Source organism: Neopelma chrysocephalum, unplaced genomic scaffold (assembly GCF_003984885.1).
Source record: "Neopelma chrysocephalum unplaced genomic scaffold, ASM398488v2 Primary Assembly neopelma1_24, whole genome shotgun sequence".
NCBI lineage: Eukaryota > Metazoa > Chordata > Aves > Passeriformes > Pipridae > Neopelma > Neopelma chrysocephalum.
The window spans coordinates 32031437-32039595 of record NW_020897693.1 but is presented as its reverse complement, the minus strand read 5'-3'; the positions used below and the strand labels follow the sequence as shown (position 1 = coordinate 32039595).

Genomic DNA, 8159 nt, shown 5'->3' with positions numbered 1-8159 from the left:
TTCTCCAAATCATGAAAATAAAGCAGCCAGGGTCAGCCCACTACAATCAGTTGCCCTTATCAGCTCTGCTCTTTAGCAACAGAATACAGATTTTCAATGTGGGACCATGAGCTCTGCTTATCTTGCATTCAGTCACAAGCCTGTCAGTGGTTCTACAGGCCAAATCCATAACTAGGCTACTAATTCTGTGTAACATGTCCCAGGAGACAAAATAATAGCAAGATTCCCTTGACATTCTGCTGTACCTGTATAGTGGTTTGAACCAGGTTTTCCCCCTGAAACTAGGAAAGTGGTAACCCCCAGGGGGTGGTGACCCTTGGGGTTTGACCCAATCAGTGCTCCTGCAAAATATAAACATATCTCTCTGGACCGGAAAAGAAGCAGTGGTACTTGTTGTTGAAGAAGAAGTGGTCATGTTGTAGAAGCCACAAGGAAGGGGCTCAGGGCCCCTTGGGGCCTCTGGCCCCCCCCAGCCCCAGTTGGGGGGCTGCAGGGACTCGGAACAGTGTTAGACTGGGCTGAGTGCCTGTGGCCAGGAGCTGGGGGAGTTTTCTCCCCGGTAGGCAGCAGTGGGAGACACTGGGAGCAGCAGCGGAGACAGCAGCATCCGAAGAGCAGTGGCAAAGAGCCAACAGATAAGGACTGAAAGAGCAGCAGAAGCCGGCATGCAGCCGAGGCAGGCACAGAGTTGTTTGAAGAAAGGAAAAGTTGCAGCAGGAAGAGAACCGAGACCACTGCAGAGACAGAGTTTCAGGGGGTAAGAACTGAATAACCAACACCCCCCAAACTCCCTGGAGACTCCTCTGAGAGAGAGGAGGATGATTGGACTCACTTGAAAGAGTCTTGGAGTGCAATATGCACTACAGAGAGGAGCTAAGAAGCTCCGGCCTCCTGAGAGATAAGCCAGGACAGCCAAAGGAATGTGTGTGTGTGGGGTGACCTTGGCCCCCTTGCTGCAGCTTCAGAGAAGCTGGCAGCCATCTTTGAGGCAGAGCATGGGAGCTCTGCACAGGGGCTTGATTTCCCCTGAGGATACCAGACCGTCACGAAGACCCCTGTGCTTCGTGATATGACCGTGGTGTAGCAACCTTGTCTGGGGTACCGCAGTCCACGGAAAGACCCCTTGTTTGGAGACGAGGGGCCGAGAGAGGCTTGGAGGCCTCCCTCGTGTGTGCTGGCAGAGAGCCAGCAACTGCTTCTGCTGATGGAAGAGAAGAAGAGAGCCTGCTGCCTAGAGAGAGACCTGTTGCTGAGAGACTGGAAGGGGCCTTTTCTTCTTCTTCTCTCCTGGACTTTTATTTGGAGGGAGAAGAGATTTGGCCCACTGTAAATATTATTGTCATGGTAGAGATAGATATAGAGTTAAGATTGTATGCAGTGTATTATACTATTTATTTATGTGTACAGTCTTGTAATATATTCCTTTCCCCCACATTGAGTCCTGTGTTTTTGTCTGGAAAACCCATCTCACATGGGGTTGAGATGTGGGAGGGGGGCTAGGAATCAGGAATTGGATTTTGAGATCTCAAACCATGACAACCTGTATCTCTTTAATCTTTTTCCAGCCTCTAATTGTGATTTTCTTGAAAGTGAGGATTCCATTGATGTCTTTCTATTAATAATGAACAGAAAAAGGTGTTGGCATCAACTGTTTTCCTTCCCTGACAACTTTTTTATCCACCGTAATTCATTTAAAGTCAATACAAGAGCATTAGGAACAATCCTAACTACAGCTATAACCTATGTGCAATGCAGACTGTAACTCAAATAATATAATTCTGCTCCCTTACCAGACCAGTAGAATAAAGCCTAAACATGCTGAATACCCCCAAGAATATAAAGTTTAGCCTGCCCTGATGCATATATGACAACTATAACTGCAGCCTCATGTGATCTGCATGCACATGTATGTAAGAGTATTGAATAAAAGGAGAGGGTTTTTTCCCTTGCTGGTGGCTCAACCTTTTTTAGAGGCAGTTTGTTTCATATCAATGTTAAATTTAAAAATCTCATGTATATTGCATTAAAACTGTCTTTAATGTGAAGTAGTTTGTGTCTTACCTACTTAGCATTGATCAGAGCTGATGAGCTCAAGCACTGTAAATTCATATGCTTTCTGCACACTACATTCTGTCAGTAGAGAAGCTCAGAAAGCAAGTTAAGTAATGATTTTTCCAAGTTCTATAAGGTTTTTTACTAAAGAAAGATGAAGTTTCATCAATGTCTCCATTTTGGACAAATCAATGTGTGACAAGACTCAGTGGGTTAAATTAAAGGTTACACAAATCTAAACTAGAGGACTCATTTTTTTTTTTCATTGTTATGATACTAATTGAAACATCATACTCAGCACTGTGGTAGATTTTTTTCTCTCTGTAAATGTCATAATCAAGACTAGTATGTTTTCTCAAACATACTCTAATTCCTGAAGGAATTAGTTCCAGGAAAATCTTAGATATATGTTATGTGGGAGGTCCAGTTAGAGATTTGAAATGGTTTCCACTGGCTTTATACTATACAAACAACCTAAGAACCTGTGACTGAATAGTTGTAGCTATACCACTCCTGTTTGGGGAACAACCATTATGGTCACAATGCTCTTTCAGAGGCAAAGCTCTTTTCAACTGCAGGCTAAAGTATCCGCCCTTAGAAAGAGACTTGTAATTTGTCAGTTCTGGCTCTTTGTATGTCTTTAATAATTTCACATTTCTTTCTACTTTTACTAAATCACTGTCACTGAATTCACAAAGAACTATCAATACTTTGGTAAATTAAATCATTTATTTATGATAGAACATACTGATCTGTCATGTATAAATCAACCACTAAGGTCTAGTAATTCAGTGACTAATGCATGACCCACATGTATGTTTGTTCCAGTAATGAAACTGTAAAATAAGCATTCCGTAATATATCTTGCCCAGTATTATAGTTTGAAATAATAGTGATTGAAGCCCACACATGTGAAGAAGATTGACTATTACCTAAGACATAAATCAGGTGTCTTCGGTGTCTTTGATCACAAAGAAATCAGCCAAATTTCAGTAGTTAAAAACTGGAAAATAAGGCAATTACAGCATTTTCTGGTTATACTATAAGAAAGAGTGCTCAAGCACATCGCTGTATGTAGTTTAAGTATCTGTCTTCTTCCACTTTTTATTCCAAGACTGGTGCAATTTCACCTTGGAGACAGCTTTAGTATAGGGTTTATGCATTAAATCAGCTTTTCCACTTTTCAAAAGCACAAATGTGTCAGGATCTGTCACCCTTTTATCTTTGTGAAGAATGCTAGGCTAAACTGAATCTGATTCTTGGGCAAATGTAAAAACTGATGAGGATGCAAAGGATCCCAACCTTTGTAAACACTGGCATAATCTGCAGAAGGACAAAGAGAGTGAGAAAGAGAATGTGAGACACTGGTGAAAGAATTCACAGTGCTTAGGAGCCCCAATTATGGGCCAAGATCCCATTTATATTGTTTAATAACAAAAGAAGGTTCTTGCCCCAAAGCACTTACAATAAATGTGTATTTGAAATTAATTTTCAAGGAATGCTAGGGTAATTGTGTGTGCACTGCGTTTAACATATAAGGCAACACACTTTTGCAAATAGCATGTATTAGTGGAATAAAGCCAGCCAGAGTCTGTGTATTGTTAAATTCCATTCAGAAGATAAAAATTATTGTATGATATTGGGCAAAGACATAATCTCTTCATTAATAAATTCCAATTTTTAAATGTGTTTCTATATTAGCTATAGAATTTATGCACCTGACAGTATCTGAATGAGAAAAAGAAAAGATTTTGCATTCTATCACTGAATGACCTTGATAACCATAATAGAAATTAGAAAATATGTTCTACATTTGTTATGGAAAATGTATTCTACAAAGTATTACAGTAATCATTTTTTAAGATCATAGTAATTTAACAGTTCCTCAGTTCTTCAAGTACTCTGGCCTTGGATGATTGCTTGAACCTTCACATACACATTACCTGCAAAGTCTTTTAAAATATTTTTAATACTACAAACTCTTTACTTTCCTTGATATATGTTTAAAGATAATGCAGTTTAATGAAAGGCCAGATGAAGATATTTCATGGTCTTTCATGGCACAGCCGAAGTAAAATGAAACTATATCCACAGACATATTGTCAGATGTTTACTCCTCATTTTTATGAAAATCTTTTTATTTTCTCCTTCAATGAAAGCAAAGAAGTGAGCTCTCAAAGAAGATACATCTTTCACATTGGGCAACGAGAACCATTTTTTCACTCTCAGAGGCTTGGATCTAGGAATTAAATTCTCCACCATTAGACTCCATAACTCAATTCTTCACAGTGCCAGTAATGGATGAACTTGTCCCTGTATAATGTACAGCATTGCTGGCACCCTTGGGATCTTGCCATTCCCTTATGCAAAAACAATCTTCCTGATAGCTATACTGTTTGGTGAAATGCTCTGGGAATTTTCAGTTCTTGTTTCTCATGTGTTTTTTTTTCCTCCCACTCCCCATCCCTTTCTGTAAGCTGATCTTGTGAAGTTACTCTAGAGAACAACATTCCTCCCCAAATCTCCCCAGTTTGTTGAACCTACAGCATTGTAATCAGTTCTAATGTTTCATGAAGACAATGAAATAATGTTACCTAGAAAACTATTTGAGAAGCACAAGGCCTTCTCAGACATAAGGCTTTGGCTCCATTTGTGGTCCCTGAAAGTGTCAGTCACAGTAGGCACCATGCCCAGAACTTCCTCTCTCTCATTCCTATCTTCCTTTGTTCCCTGACCTATTTCAAGGTCTTGGTCCTATGAGGTGCAAACCTCTTCCTTCCCAACCTGCTTCCTATGTAAGCCATCACCTGGTTTCTTTCTTCCTCAGATTTCTTTCCCCCTTCAGTCAAAGGTTCCCTGTCTCCCACCTCTTGCATTTTTTGCACATGGGGACCAGCAGCATTAGGCTGGAATAACTTGTAATCTGCATTGTCTACTGGTGTGTAACTGCAGTATTTACAGTAAAGTTCATCTATCTCCCTGTGGTACCATCACATCTCCTCTCCTCGGGAGACCCAATGTGTGAAGCTCAACTTTCAGAAAGGAGGTGTTGGATGCTTTTGAGCCCTATCAAGTGGAAGACAGTTCCACAGAGATCAGAATGACACAATCCTGCACTCCCAAACTACAAAAATCAGTTATTCGTTCCTAGTTATTATAGGACTACATGACTTCCTTGTTGGCTTTAAAGATTCATCTTCCTCTACTGGAGTCTGTCAGCAAACCCAAGTGATCTCCCACCACCTTTCTTTGAGTATAGGTGATTATTTATATATGTTTATATTTATAGGTCATATATTTATATAGGGCCTATACTTTCCCAATGTTTTACATCATTAAGCCCATCCTTTGCAACCACAGCAGCAAATGCAGGAAGTACTTCTTTTTTCTGAGCATTCACAATGAATTCAGAGCAAGAATTCCTCTGACTTCTGCCTGCCAAAGTATTGTGTTTTGAGTATATTCTAGAATTTCCCAGAGGTACTTCCAAAGGTTATGCAAGGCTATGATTCAGAGAAATGGTGCTGAACACCTATGTGAGAAAGTGAGCTGTGCTCAGCTGCATACATCGGCTCAGCTCTTATGCAGACACCTGGCAGATACAGACCTTCAGCTGACATCTGTGCTGCTTGTACTGTGAAATCACATCTCTGTAATCCAAAAGCAAAAATGGAGGGGAAGAAGTAGCAGTAATCGTGGAGAAAGGAGAGTGCAGTAAGTTTCATGTAAGCCCTAATATCAAGAAGCGTAGGACACGGAGTAGGGGATTTTGCTTGCCACCAAAACAATTTTCACAGTAGGTGACATACAAAATTATCCTAGACACATTTATTTTTTTAGAATAATCAAGGAAAATTACACACACATAAACCTCTTGTCATATATAGGGTAGTAACGGTCATTACCACAGGAACTGTTAGATGCCTTCTTCCAAAGAATCCGTCGGAGACATCACAAGGGGAAGTTATTAGGTTTTTGTAGTCTGCAGAGGGTAATGCATTTTGAGTGACACTACTGGTAGTTACTTTTTACAACAGCACCTCTACTTGCAGATAAACATTTTGAGTGATACTACTGGTGGTTACTTTTTACAGCAGCACCTCTACTTGCTGATAACTGTCCCTTACATTCTCCCCTAAAATGAAAAAAATTAGAATGTCTACCAGCAAGAGGAGGTTTTATTCTTTAATACCTAGCTCTGTATCACATGGACAGGAGCACATCCCAAGATCAGAAATTTAAGACATGGGAAAACAATATTGCAGAAGCAGTGTAGTACAGTGGTGGTCTTCTCATGCCTCTTGTGCTAAAAGAGAGACAACTAAAGGATGTCTTGCAGTTAACTTAACCTTTTGTTTACCTTCCCAGCCTTTCACAGAACTCCTAAGAGCTTTCCAAGTTGAGCTGGGCTGCTTTCATATTAAAAGGTTTCAGAAAGAGGCTATGTGGAATAAATGGGGTAAATTAGTAAATTCATTTATACAATGGCAATCATGCCTTCAGCTTTTGTAATTGGGCTTTTGTTATCAGGCCTTTTCATAGGTCTTTTCCTTAGAGGTAACCTGATGTGTGAGAGCTAAAGCAGTTCTCTCATAGACAGCCCTCTGCTCCCCAGATGCCAGGCACAGATTAGCCAAGAAATTTTTTCTCCTTCAATTTTATCTCTGTACCTCTGTTTGGTTTCTGTATCTGTTTTTGACCAGGTTTAGAGGCTAATATGGATTATATATGCTTAGCATTGTATTTAGAAATTTCTTCTTGAACAATATGTGTATGTTAAACCAGAAATGCATGTATTCTTAATGTGAATATATTACTCTAATTTACTTACATTTATTTTTTACAAGTCACTTACTGCATCTAGACTTCAGACCAAAATCAGGCTCCTCCTACCTGTTCGTATATTCAGTATGTATTATCATAAGATTATACTTTATTCTGCAGTTCTACAAAACATTAAATAATACTTCATAATCTGTGATTGCTTTTTTCTTACAGAGTTGCTAAGGTAACATGCTGGAACTTGTGGTTCAGTTTTATTCAGCTGACTGGTTTTTACATTGTAAAAATAAAATATTTATAACATTAAGTTGTGTTTATTATTTTTATAACCTCTGAAATTCTCCTTAGACTTCTGCGTAAAAGACAAAGGCAGCCTGGTGTTTAGGACTACCTTTTCTCAGGGGAGACGATGTGAGGGAAAGGTATATGGCACCAGACAGTTGTTCATTAAGTAGCTTGTTGCTCTTGCAGGAGACTCAGATGTTGGAAGATTTGATCATCTGTCAAATTTCTTTTGTTTTGCTAGTACATGCTTGTCTCTCCTGCATGATTAGCCTAACGTTTGGCATCATTCATTGTTGAAGCCCTTCTCCGCGTTTGGACCAGGTACCTCCTATCCCCTTCAGGAGAAGCAGCAGGCCTCCCATGACCTGACCCTGCTATTCTGAACTGAAGCATCTCCTATCTTACTGCTTCTCAGGGTGCATGGCAATCTTGGGAAACATCTCTGTTTCATGTTAGGCCAAGCACAATCAGCTGGGCAGGTTTTCCTGCCTCTGCTTTTCACCCTGCCCATTGTGTCTGCAACTCCAATGTCATCACAATTCCTTGTATTCAAGGGCTTCTGTGCATGCTTCCCACTTCAGCATTTATTTTAATGATTCATCAATATTTTAAAACACAATCCTCTTGGAATCATAGAATTCCATCTTTTATTTAGGAAGTCAGATGACCATCAAATGTCTATAGATTGTAGTTTCACCACATGCAGGCTATTCTGAAGATATAATCTTTAGGGAACCTCAGTTTCAAGGCTTAGGAAACACCTTTCTCATCAATCATTTCAGTAACTCAAACTTGCTGCTTCCATTGAATTGGGAAAATAGTATGAACGCATGAAGTGCTTATCAAGTTTAAAGTTTTTATTCACCTAGTTTACTGCCTTCCCATATGCCCTTTACTTGCAGAGGACTTAAGACAGAAGTTAAAGGAAGTGCAGTTATTCTGCTGTTGTCTATTCAGCTTCATTAAGTAAGTCGATGCATGGCTCACACTCATTCTCAAAACCAGCCCATCATCTAAAAGTATTTACATAAGACTCTTTG

General features: G+C 39.8%; 1 long non-coding RNA gene across 3 annotated transcripts in view; it reads right to left on the bottom strand.

The window, feature by feature from the left end:
- Positions 1–1531: 1531 nt before the first annotated feature.
- The window catches only part of LOC113961004, a 14904-nt gene continuing 8276 nt past the window's right edge, over positions 1532–8159 (bottom strand). For 2 of the 3 annotated variants that reach the window (XR_003532170.1, XR_003532172.1), the window contains exon 4: positions 1541–1612. This is a non-coding gene — a long non-coding RNA (uncharacterized LOC113961004). Of the gene's footprint in view, positions 1613–5957; positions 6035–8159 lie in introns of all 3 variants that reach the window. The other variant, XR_003532168.1, reaches the window with a different exon arrangement.